The following is a 12,302-nucleotide window of genomic DNA, read 5'->3' on the forward strand; positions in this document are numbered from 1 at the left end:
CTTCTGTCTGCAGTTAGAAGGTGGAATGTTGCTCAGCATGGGTAACCAATATATGAGACTAGATCGTAATGAACCAATAACCGTGTACATTGTTTCGTTGAACGTCTATCTTTTTTACTTATGGACCACTGAATCAGACAAACATGTGTGCTGTTGAGAATACCAATCCGAGTGTCGATACTCGATGACTTTTCGTGCTCTACAGGTCCCTCTACTAGCGTGAAAGTCTTGTTGTTTCACCTTGGCCCACTTTCTTGTCAACATTTCCAATAAGTATCTTTCTTCGCCGATCCTGTGAAAAACTTCTTCATTCCTAATGTTATCAGTCACCTAACTTTCAAAGACCTTCTTGTGCGTCAAAACTCAGTTACTTTGATTTCATACATTTCCATTTTCCACTGTCCATGATTTACTACTGTATAATGGTATACTGTAAATGTACATTATCAGATACTTCTTAATGGGTTTAAGGCCGATGTTTGATACTAGCATCTTTTCCTTAGTCAGGAGTGTCCTTTTTGCTCGTACTAGGTAACTTTTTTGTGTCCGTTTTGGCTCGTCCATCATGTATTATTTCACTTCCAATGTAGGAAAATTCCTTAAATTCACATATTTCGTGGCTCCCAATTTTGATATTAAGTTTTTTGCTAATCTCTTTTCTGGTACTCCCCATTACTTCCGTCTTTCAATCCACATTCTGTACTCATTTGACTCTTCACTCCACCAAGATGTTTGTAGTCGTTCGTGACTTTTATTAAGGATAGCACTACTATCAACAAATTTTGTCGTTGATACCCTTTCACCCAGAATTTCAATCCTACACTTCAAACATTGTTTCTTCTGTGTATAAACTGAACAGTACAGGCGAAAAGCTACATACGTGCTTACAACATTTTTAAACTGATCTCTTGTTTCTTAGTCTTCACCTCTTATTGTTCACTCTTGGTTCTTGTGAATTTTGTGTATTACTCGTCTTTCCCTGTAGCTTACTTCTAATTTTCTCAGAATTTCGAAAATCTTAAACAATTTTACACTGCCGAACGCTGTTTCCAGGTCGACAGATAATATAAACATGTCTTGATTTTTCTTAAGTCTTGCTTCGATGCGATGTCAAAAGTTCCTCATAGCCTCAGACTACAACGTGACAGGTACCGACAAAAAATGACAATATACAGATGAACACGGACAGAATAACTAACGGAGCTACTCTACAGTATAAAACCCTTAAACACATGTAGAAGCCCTCACGACACTTTAGTTAGTGTCTCAGATGCATTGCGAGCAATCGGCAACATCAAGTGGCTTGCATGACCATCTGATCTAAAGGCTCGGTAAATGCTGTTCCACAACGCAATCTCACAGTCTTGTCCGATGTATATTTTTTTATATTTTTGTTTATTTACCTTCGGTTGCACTCATACAGCCAGTTCTAACACAGAATGACTTAAAAAGTCATCTGAATGATACAGAAATCCAAACAAACTGTGTTACGGATAGTTAAACAAACAAATTCTATCAGATTTCAGACAGCCACACGTGCTCATCCACTCCACTACCAAACACTCAGGCACACACACACACACACACACACACACACACACACACATACACGGCACATGCCCTAACTTTAAGTTAGAATTTCATTCCAACCTTTGCCACAAATTGCACTATGAAATTATAAATGTCTAAATTCTTCATAAGTAAGAGCATTAACATATGAGGAGTAAGTGCTTGATGCATGCAGACCAATTCCTTAATCAGCTATTCGGTTTTCCTTCTGTATCACGGGCAGCCGAAGAAGATTTCATTAATGTCCTGCAGCTCCCCACAGTTGCAATAAGGCGGTGGTACCGGGTAGAGTGTATAAAGGTGTCGTCTGTGACAGTCGTAGTTTAATTTAGCTAGGCAATGATCCATGCAAACAGTCTCCTATTACCTCGGCCAGTTAAGCTGCATACCAGAACCCATGTTTCAGCTTACTATTCGGACTTCAGTCACTGCGGATGGATTTGTTTGTACCCCATACCCTTGCGCAGATCTTCGGTCTCTCAAGCCTTGTTCCACACGTGTTTGACCATGTCATTAACTACTGCAATGAGATCATCTGCTGGGACGAAATGCTGTTCTACGCTAATCATCGTTGCCACCTCATCCAGCTAGTCAGCTCTCTCACTACCCACAATCCCAACACTTCCTTTCGTCCACACAAATGACACCTCCTTACAGAAGCTGTGTATCTCTGATAGAGCAGCAACTATTTGGTATGGTGGATAACGACTACCTTTGTCCTTACCAACAAATGTAGTGTTTGCACCGTGGAGAGCGATTGTGTGAGTATTATGATACAACTAATTGCTGTGGCTATGCCGAATGTTAATGTCTGCTCAACGGCTAAGAGTCCGGCCGTATTAAGTGACGCTTTTGGTTGGCACAATAATTCACTATTTTTTATCATTAACATCTACATAGGCAAATCCGACAGAGTCCCTGTATTTAGAGCCGACGGTCTACACACACGTTGCACCTAACCATTGCTCGGGGTGGCTTTCTAAATTACTGTTGTTGGTTACAGACTTCTCAGAGCAGTCCAGATTAATACGTGCATCTACGAGGGTCACTCAAAAGGAAATGCACACTATTTTTGTAAAAATACAGTTTTCATTCAGCATCTGTGGAAGTCTTACACTGTGTAGATACATCCTTCCCGCTTGTTTTCAAACTTAGTTCAACCTGTTCCCGTGAGTGACGCCATCACAGCATGTCTTCAAGGTGGCTGCTACACTTGACGTTCGTCAGAAGCAACGTGCTGCCATAGAATTCCTGTGCTGTGTAAATGAGACAGTGGGAAACATCCACAAGAGGTTGAAAAAGGTGTATGGAGATGCTGCTGTCGATCGCAGTACAGTTAGTCGGTGGGCAAGCAGGTTATGTGATCAAATCGGGCACGGCAATATCGAGGATTGTCCTCGAAGTGGCAGGCCTCGTACCGCTCACACTCCAGACAATTGGCACAGAGTTAACGAAACTTCAAGCTTGACTGAGTCGTGTTCGACCACATCGGAAAAAGCACGATGTTTTGTTGTTGCACGACAATGCAAGGCCACATGTCAGTCAAAAAACCGTGGAGCGATCACAAAACTCGGATGGACAACGCCGAAACACCCGCCTTACACTCCTGACCTGGCTCCATGTGACTATCATCTCTTTGGGAAACTGAAAGACTCTCTCCGTGGAACAAGGTTTGAAGATGATGACTCCCTTGTACACGATGCCAAACAGTGGCTCCAACAGGTTGGTCCAGAATTTTACCGTGCGGGTATACAGCCGCTGGTTCCAAGATGGCGTAAGGCAGTTGAGAGGGGTGGAAATTATGTGGAGGAATGAAAATATTGTTCCTAAAGGATGTATCTACACACTGTAAGACTTTCTAACATGTAGAATAAAATATGGATTTTTTTTTTAAATAGTGTGCATTTCTTTTGGAGTGACACTCGTAGTACCTAGTTAATGAGTTCTTTGTTTTGCTCACTGCAGCGTAGCAGTCACATTCTTTGAATGATATTCTAAGCATTGAAAATGCCTCCTCAAGTGGTGGTATGGTTTTATGGATTTAATGGTTGTCGGTCTAATACTGCACTGTAAGCTCGCAAATTTTTTATGTCAGTATATCCCTAGAGCTCTGAAAGTGTTTGGGAATAAATATTCTGCTGAGGTACAGCGCACGTACTGAAAAGAGTGCTTCCATGGTTGAGGTGGGAATATTGACAGTTCGCCAAATCTATGTTTCAATCTAGATACTGCCTACAGGAAAATTAAAGAGACCTTTGGAGAAAAGAGAACCACTTGCATGAATATCAAGAGCTGAGATGGAAACCCAGTTCTAAGCAAAGAAGGGAAAGCAGAGAGGTGGAAGGAGTATATAGAAGGTCTATACAGGGGCGATGTTCTTGAAGACAATACTATGGAAATGGAAGAGGAGGTAGATGAAGATGAAATGGGAGATATGATACTGAGTGAAGAGTTTGACAGAGCTCTGAAAGACCTAAGTCGAAACAAGGCCCCGGGAGTAGACAACATTCCATTACAACTACTGACAGTCTTGGGGGAGCCAGGCCTAACAAAACTCTACCATCTGGTGAGTAAGATGTATGAGACAGGCGAAATTCCCTCAGACTTCTATAAGAATTTAGTAATTCCAATTCCAAAGAAAGCAGATGTTGACAGATGTGAAAATTGCCGAACTATCAGTTTAATAAGCTGCAAAATACTAACACGAATTCTTTACAGACGAATGGAGAAACTGGTAGAAGCTGGCCTCGGGAAAGATCAGTTTGGATTCCGTAGAAACATTGGAACACGTGAGGAAATACTGACCCTACGACTTATCTTAGAAAATAGAATAAGGAAAGGCAAACCTACGTTCCTAGCATTTGTAGACTTAGAGAAAGCGTTTGATAATGTTGACTGGAATACTCTCTTTCCAATTCTGAAGGTGGCAGGGGTAAAATACAGGGAGCGAAAGGCTATTTACAATTTGTACAGAAACCAGATGGCAGTTACAAGAGTAGAGGGACATGAAAGGGAAGCAGTGGTTGGGAAGGGTTGTAGCCTCTCCCCGTTGCTATTCAATCTGTATATTGAGCAAGCAGTAAAGTAAAAAAAAGAAAAGTTCGGAGTAGGTATTAAAATCCATGGAGAAGAAATAAAAACTTTGAGGTTTGCCGATGACATTGTAATTCTGTCAGAGACAGCAAAGGACTTGGAAGAGCAGTTGAACGGAATGGACAGTATCTTGAAAGGAGGGTATAAGATGAACATCAACAAAAGCAAAACGAGGATAATGGAATGTAGTCGAATTAAGTCGGGTGATGCTGAGGGAATTAGATTACGAAATGAGACACTTAAAGTAGTAAAGGAGTTTTGCTATTTGGGGAGCAAAATAACTGATGATGGTCGAAGTAGAGAGGATATAAAATGTAGACTGGCAATGGCAAGGAAAGTGTTTCTGAAGAAGAGAAATTTGTTAACTTCGAGTTTAGATTTAAGTGTCAGGAAGTCGTTTCTGAAAGTATTTGCATGGAGTGTAGCCATGTACGGAAGTGAAGCAAGGACGATAAATAGTTTAGACAAGAAGAGAATAGAAGATTTTGAAATGTGGTGCTACAGAAGAATGCTAAAGATTTGATGGGTAGATAACATAACTAATGAGGAGGTATTGAACAGATTTGGGGAGAAGAGGAGTTTGTGGCACAACTTGACTAGAAGAAGGGATCGGTTGGTAGGACATTCGGGAGGACGACGGTTCAATCCCGTCTCCGGCCATCCTGATTTAGGTTTTCCGTGATTTCCCTAAATCGCTTCAGGCAAATGCCGGGATGGTTCCTTTAAAAGGGCACGGCCGATTTCCTTCCCCATCCTTCCCTCACCCGAGCTTGCGCTCCGTCTCTAATGACCTCGTTGTCGACGGGACGTTAAACACTAATCTCCTCCTCCTCCTCCGGTTGGTAGGACATGTTCTGAGGCATCAAGGGATCACCAATTTGGTACTGAAGGGCAGCGTGGAGGATAAAAATCGTAGAGGGAGACCAAGAGATGAATACACTAAGCAGATTCAGAAGGATGTAGGCTGCAGTAGGAACTGGGCGATGAAGAAACTTGCGCAGGATAGAGTAGCATGGAGAGCTGTATCAAACCAGTCTCAGGACTGAAGACCACAACAGCAATAACATGTTTCAATCGGTTTATTATCTATGTCTCCAATGTGTCACTATACATGTGAGCCGTAAAGAGTACGAGCTACCTTCGTGACCATTTCTGTACCTATCATGCCGCACTGCATGCAGGTGTTGCTGCCTCCACCATAGAACTGCTCTGTATGATAGGTCGCATAGGTAGCAGATATTTGGAAATCATACTTACGTGTACTGAAAATTAAGATACCGTCGTCATATCTCAAAGACATACGCAACGCTTCGTTTTTTTCCCCACGTGTACCTCACAGATGTAGAGTTGTAGGGAAACATATTTCATTGCATCATCACTCCATCACTCCGGATATATATATATATATATATATTACAAAACATCGCAACTAAGGCGGTGTGATTCCCAAACACCTCTCCTCTCTTAAGCATCAAATAAGTAAATGGCACAGAAATATCAAAGTTTAACTACATGTAGTATTTCCCAGGCCAAATCTGATGCATGACCGCTTTCCTAGTGCGCTAAGTTTCAGAATTAGAGTTTCGATAAATGTCGAAAAATGTTACTTAAAACTTCTAATTTCAGTTAAAAAGGCGATTAATACAGGAAATTTGTAAGTCATTTCTGTGGCCTTTCCCTGTTTTGTTTTTGCTGCTTACTATCATAATATCGGTCTCTGGAACGTAAACTGTTGGTGTTTTTTTTTCTTGCTTGTTACTAGCTTCAACTGGACATCTCCTCACAAAAATGCTCCGCTACCACAATATCTGTTGTAGCAGGTAACTTGTGCGTCTGACTGCCAATTGGGAGTGACCACTTGCTGCGTCTCATTGCAGCCCTTTTCTGTTCTCTTCCAACTTAAGATTATAAAAATCACGTCGAAATTTAACATAACGTGTAACTAAGGGATTTAAATGAGTAAAATGTCAGGCACAGTGCGACGAGAACCGCCTCAACATGTTGCCAACGGAATGCAGTTGACATAGGAGCAGTAGGCCAAGGTTACAATCTAATATAAATAAGAAGTTTTTGTGGTTGGTTTCTCACGACGTTCTTACTTGAAACTGGCTAATACCATTGTCACCTTTTCTTTATGACTGGTTTGCTATATATTAATCGGGACTAAAAAATTCGTTTTGGAGTCACTGTCGGGCGCCAAGTGACCAATATTGTGCCAAGAATACCTGTTCAAATTGTACATACGTAGTACATTTTCCCGCAATTTCCGTTGCCCAGAGACAACATAGACGCAATACCCATTGCACAAGCTCAATTTCTGGGAGATGGACTAAATTGTTCTGCATTGTGTCTATATACCCTATCATACGGACTTATGGCCATGTACGTGTCAGTTGTTTAGGAACTAATGGTGGTGTGCTATACACTACTTTTAACTGTTGACAATTCCCTTCATACGTTATTTATTTGTGCGGTTAAGTCAGCCCGCCCCTCAAGGAGCTGTTGAGTTAGGGTAGTTTTTAATTGATTACAGTCATCATTAAATTCTCTTCTGATAGTTACGTGGCCAGATAACATTTGCATTCTAGTGATTTGTTCCATAACTGCTCATTTGCTTCCGGTATATTTTTGTTCGCTTCTGTTAATTCCCATACTTCGGTGGAAATACTTGAAAGATTACTTTTTATTTTAGTGGGTAATCCTTTACTACACTCATTAACTGCTTATCGTGTGTATATAGCATAGTTGCTAGTTTTTCGAATAATTTAGGGTGTGATTTAAGCCTTCAGGTGTTTGATGGGTACTAGCAATGAGCTGTAACTGGGATTCTGGTTCAGTTTGTATGAAATTTGTACTGTGTCGTCTATAGTCGGATAAGCCATATTGCTATTTCATCATGAAATTCTTCTTCACTGTTATTTTCTAATTTCATTATTTGTAGGTTTACCAGATACTAAAATAGCTATTATCGCCTTAAAAAGGTTCTGCACTTCTATTTATCTACCAAGAATAAGCAGTGATTTGTAAATTTAAAGAAAATTTATCTACGTGATGGAATGTGTACGTTTGTAAAAACAATCTAACATCGGAAATCCATTTTAGCTTTGGCCGTCTTTTACGTAACTCATAAACACAACGTAATTTACAAATCAAAAAATTTAAAAAAATAAAAATCACAAATAAATTTCAGGACTGGTCACGAAGCATCTGCAGAAAGTGCTAGGATATGGAAGCCAGTCGATATGAGCCCTCCCGATAGAGGAAGTTCTATAAAGCTACAACCCTCCAGTTAAGCTAGAAAATGTGAATGAATCAAAAATATCACATGCATATTGTATCGTGTGAACAAGACACATCCCAACACCAGTTGTATTACGTATCGAGCATATGATCAACATTAATCTCTCTCATAAGCAATTATTGTTGCGCTTACAGAATAAAAGATATTATTAAACATATCCATCGTTTAACCAGAAAATAATTCTGTGTCAAGCCAACGCGTTTTGGTTGACTGCCATCATTGTTCGAACTCTTACACTGACGAAAATGGGTTTTCTCGCTATTGAATTACTGTCGAAACAGCACAAATGAAGCTCGAATCGTTTGATGATTGAACAAACTGGCTTCTTTTCTTTTGGTGAAAGCCTATGATAAATACCTGTGTAATCCAAACTGTTATTCACAAGAAATATTTCACTTAATACAATCAAATAAAAAACAGCTGTACAATTAAATTTTACACTGTTATTGCATCAGCAGACAATAACGTAGACTAATATGATATTTCTAACACGTTCAGACAGAAAAAGGCAAGCAAGAAGTGACGAAATAAACGAACATGGAAAATCAGTTTTATAAAATAACGAACGTGGAAGATGTGTAACCTCTCAGATTCCTTTTAGTCATAATACGCTTGGTCCTTGGAGTTCATAGGGTTGAAGTTTCTTTCGTGCTTTTGATTTTAATTGCTTCGTCTGCAGAAAAAAATTGTGATTAATACTTAATACATTACTTCTCCTGATTGTGCCCTCTAATCTTTTACATTCTTTCTTCTCCATGCCCACAGTCTTATATTTATCCAGCTACAATACTGATTTCGCCAATCCCTCTCGAATTACACCTAATCTCACATCACAGACCATCTGGTCTTTTATTGTTGCCTTAAGCTAAAGTTCACCAAAATCATGCAACTTCCACTCCTACAATATTTACTCGGAGGAGAACTTTTAGCCTACTACACGTATTTTTAATATAATCTGCATTACGAATTGAACAGCATTATTTACATGGACCTTGTCGTTGGTGGGAGGCTTCCGTGCCTCAGCGATACAGACAGCCGTACCGTACGTGCAACCACAACGGAGGGTTAACTGTCGAGAGGCCAGACAAACGTGTGGTTCCTGAAGAGGGGCAGCAGCCTTTTCAGTATTTGTAGGGCCAACACGCTCGATCATTGACTGATCTGGCCTTGTAACACTAACCAAAACTGCCTTGCTGTGCTGGTACTGTGAACGTCTGAAAGCAAAAGGGAAACTACAGCCGTAATTTTTCCCGAGAGCATGTCGTTTTAGTGTGTGATTAAATGATGATTGACTCCTCGTGGGTAAAATACTTGTATTGTGGAGGGAAAATAGTCCCCCATTCGGGTCTCCGGGCGGGGGCTACGCAGGAGGACGTCGTTATCAAGACAAAAAGCGTTCAAATGGCTCTGAGCACTATGGGACTCAATATCTTACGGCATAAGTCCCCTAGAACTTACAACTACTTAAACCTAACTAACCTAAGGACATCACACACACCCATGCCCGAGGCAGGATTCGAACCGGCGATGTAGCAGTCCCGCGGTTCCGGACTGCAGCGCCAGAACCGCTAGACCACCGCGGCCGGCCGTTATCAAGAGATAGAAAACTGGCGTTCTACGGATCGGAACGTGGAATGCCAGATGCCTTAATCGGGCAGGTAGGTTAGAAAATTTAAAAAGGGAAATTGATAGGTTAAAGTTAGATATAGTGGGAATTAGTGAAGTTCGGTGGCAGGAGGAACAAGACTTGTGTTCAGGTGAGCTCGGGTAAGTTACTACAAACAGCATAATGAACGCATTATTGTGGCCAAGATACACACGAAGCCCACGCCTACCACAGTAGTACAAACTTACATGCACACTAGCTCCGGAGATGATGTAAGGATTGATAAAATGTATGATGAGATAAAAGAAGTTATTCAGATAGTGAAGGGAGGTAAAAATTTAATAGTCGTGGGTGACTGGAATTCGATAACAGAAAAAGAAAGAGAAGTTAACGTATTAGGTGAATTTGAAAGGGGGTAAGGAATGAAAGAGGAAGCCGCCTGGTAGAATTTTGCACGGAGCATAATTTAATCATAGCTAACATTTGGTCGAAGAATCATTAAGAAATAAGGTTTTATGCATGGAAGAGGCCTGGCGATACTGGAACGTTTCAGGTAGATTATATAATGATAAAATTAGGAACCGGGTTTTAAACTGTAAGACATTTTCAGGGGCAGATGTAGACTCTGACCACAATTCATTGGTTATTAACTATTGATTAAAACTGAAGAGACTGCAAAAAGGTGAGATGGGACCTGGATAAACTGACATAACGAGAGGTTGTAGAGAGTTTCAGGGAGAGCAATAGGGAATGATTGATAAGAATGGAGGGAAAGGAATGCAGTAGATGAAGAATGGCTAGCTTTGAGAGATGAAATAGTAAAAGCAGCTGAGAATCGAGGAGGTAAAATGTCGAGGGCTCATAGAAATCTCTAGGCAACAGAAGAAATATTGCGTTTAATTGATTAAAGGAGAAAATATAAAAATGCAGTAAATGAAGCAGGCAAAAAGGAATACAAACGTCTCAAACATGAGATCGACAGGAAGTGGATAATGGCTAAATAGGGGTGGCCAGAGGACAAATGTAAGGATGTACAAGCATATATCACTAGGGGTAAGATAGATACTGCCTACTTGACAATTACAGGGACCTCTGTATGAATATCGAGAGCTCAGATGGAAACCCAGTTCTAAGCAAAGAAGGGAAAGCAGAAAGGTGGAAGGAGTAGATAGAGGGTCTATAAAAGGGCGATGTACTTCATGACAATGTAATGGGAGTGGAAGAGCATGTGGATTAAGATGAAATGGGAGATATGCTACTGCGTGAAGAGTTTGACAGAGAGAATCTAAGTCCAAATAAGGCCCCGGGTGTAGACAACATTCCATTACAACTACTGATGGCCTTGGGAGAGCCAGCCCTGACAAAACTCTACCATCTGGTGAGAAAGATGTATGAGACAGGCGAATTACCCTCAGACCTCAAGAAGAATATAATCATTCCAATCCCAAAGAAAGCGAATGTGAAAATTGCTGAACTGTCAGTTTCATAAGTCACGACTGCATAATACTAACAAGACTTATTTTCAGTCGAATGGAACAACTGCGAGAAGCCGACCTCGGAGAAGATCAGTTTGTATTCCGTAGAAATGTTGGAACACTTGAGGCAATACTGACCTTACGACGTATCTTAGAAGATAGAATAAGGAAAAGCAAACCTCCGTTTCTAGAATTTGTAGATTTAGAGAAAGCTTTCGACAATGTTGACTGGAATATTCTCTTTCAAATTCTGAATGTGGGAAGTGGTAAGATAGAGGGAGCGAAAGGCTATTTACAATTTGTACAGAAGCCTGATGGCAGTTGTAAGAGTCGAGGGGCATGGAAGGGAAGTAGTGGTTGGGAAGGGAGTGAGACAGGGTTGTAGACTATCCCCGGTGTTATTCAATCTGTATGTTGAGCAAGCAGTAAAGGAAACAAAAGAAGAATTCGGAGTAGGAATTAAAATCCATGGAGAAGAAATAAGACTTTGAGGTTCGCCGATGACATTGTAATTTTGTCACAGACAGCAAAAGACCCGGAAGAGCAGTTGATCGGAATCGACAGTGTCTTGAAAGTATGATATAAGGTGAAAGTCATCAAAAGCAATACGAGGGTTATGGAATGTAATCGAATTAAATGCGGTGACGCAGAGAGAATTAGATTACGAAATTAGACACTTTAAGTGGTAAATGTGTTTTGCTATTTGGGGAGAAAAATAACTGATTATGGTCGAAGTAGAGAGTATATAAAATGTAGACTGGCAATGACAAGGAAAGCGTTTCTGAAGAAGAGAAATCTGTTAACCTAGAGTATAGATTTAAATGTCAGGAAGTCGTTTCTGAAAGGATCTGTGTGGAGTGTAGGCATGTATGGATGTGAAACGTGGATGTTAAATAGTTTAGACAAGAAGAGAATAGAAGCCTTCGAAATGTGGTGCTAGAGAAGAATGCTGAAAATTAGATGGGTAGACCACATAACTAATGAGGAAGTACTGAATAGAATTGGGGACAAGTGGAATTTATGGCACAACTTGACTAGGGGGAGGGATCGGTTGGCAGGACATGTTCTGAGGCATCAAGGGACCACCAATTTAGTATTGGAGGGAAGCGTGGAGCGTAAAAACCATAGGAGGAGACCAAGAGATGAATACATTAAGCAGATTCAAAAGGATGTAGGTTGTAATAAGTAGTGGGAGATAAAGAAGCTAGCACAGGATAGGGTAGCATGGAGAGCTGCATCAAACCAGTTTCTGGACTGA

This window comes from Schistocerca cancellata, chromosome 6, assembly GCF_023864275.1.
Source record: "Schistocerca cancellata isolate TAMUIC-IGC-003103 chromosome 6, iqSchCanc2.1, whole genome shotgun sequence".
NCBI lineage: Eukaryota > Metazoa > Arthropoda > Insecta > Orthoptera > Acrididae > Schistocerca > Schistocerca cancellata.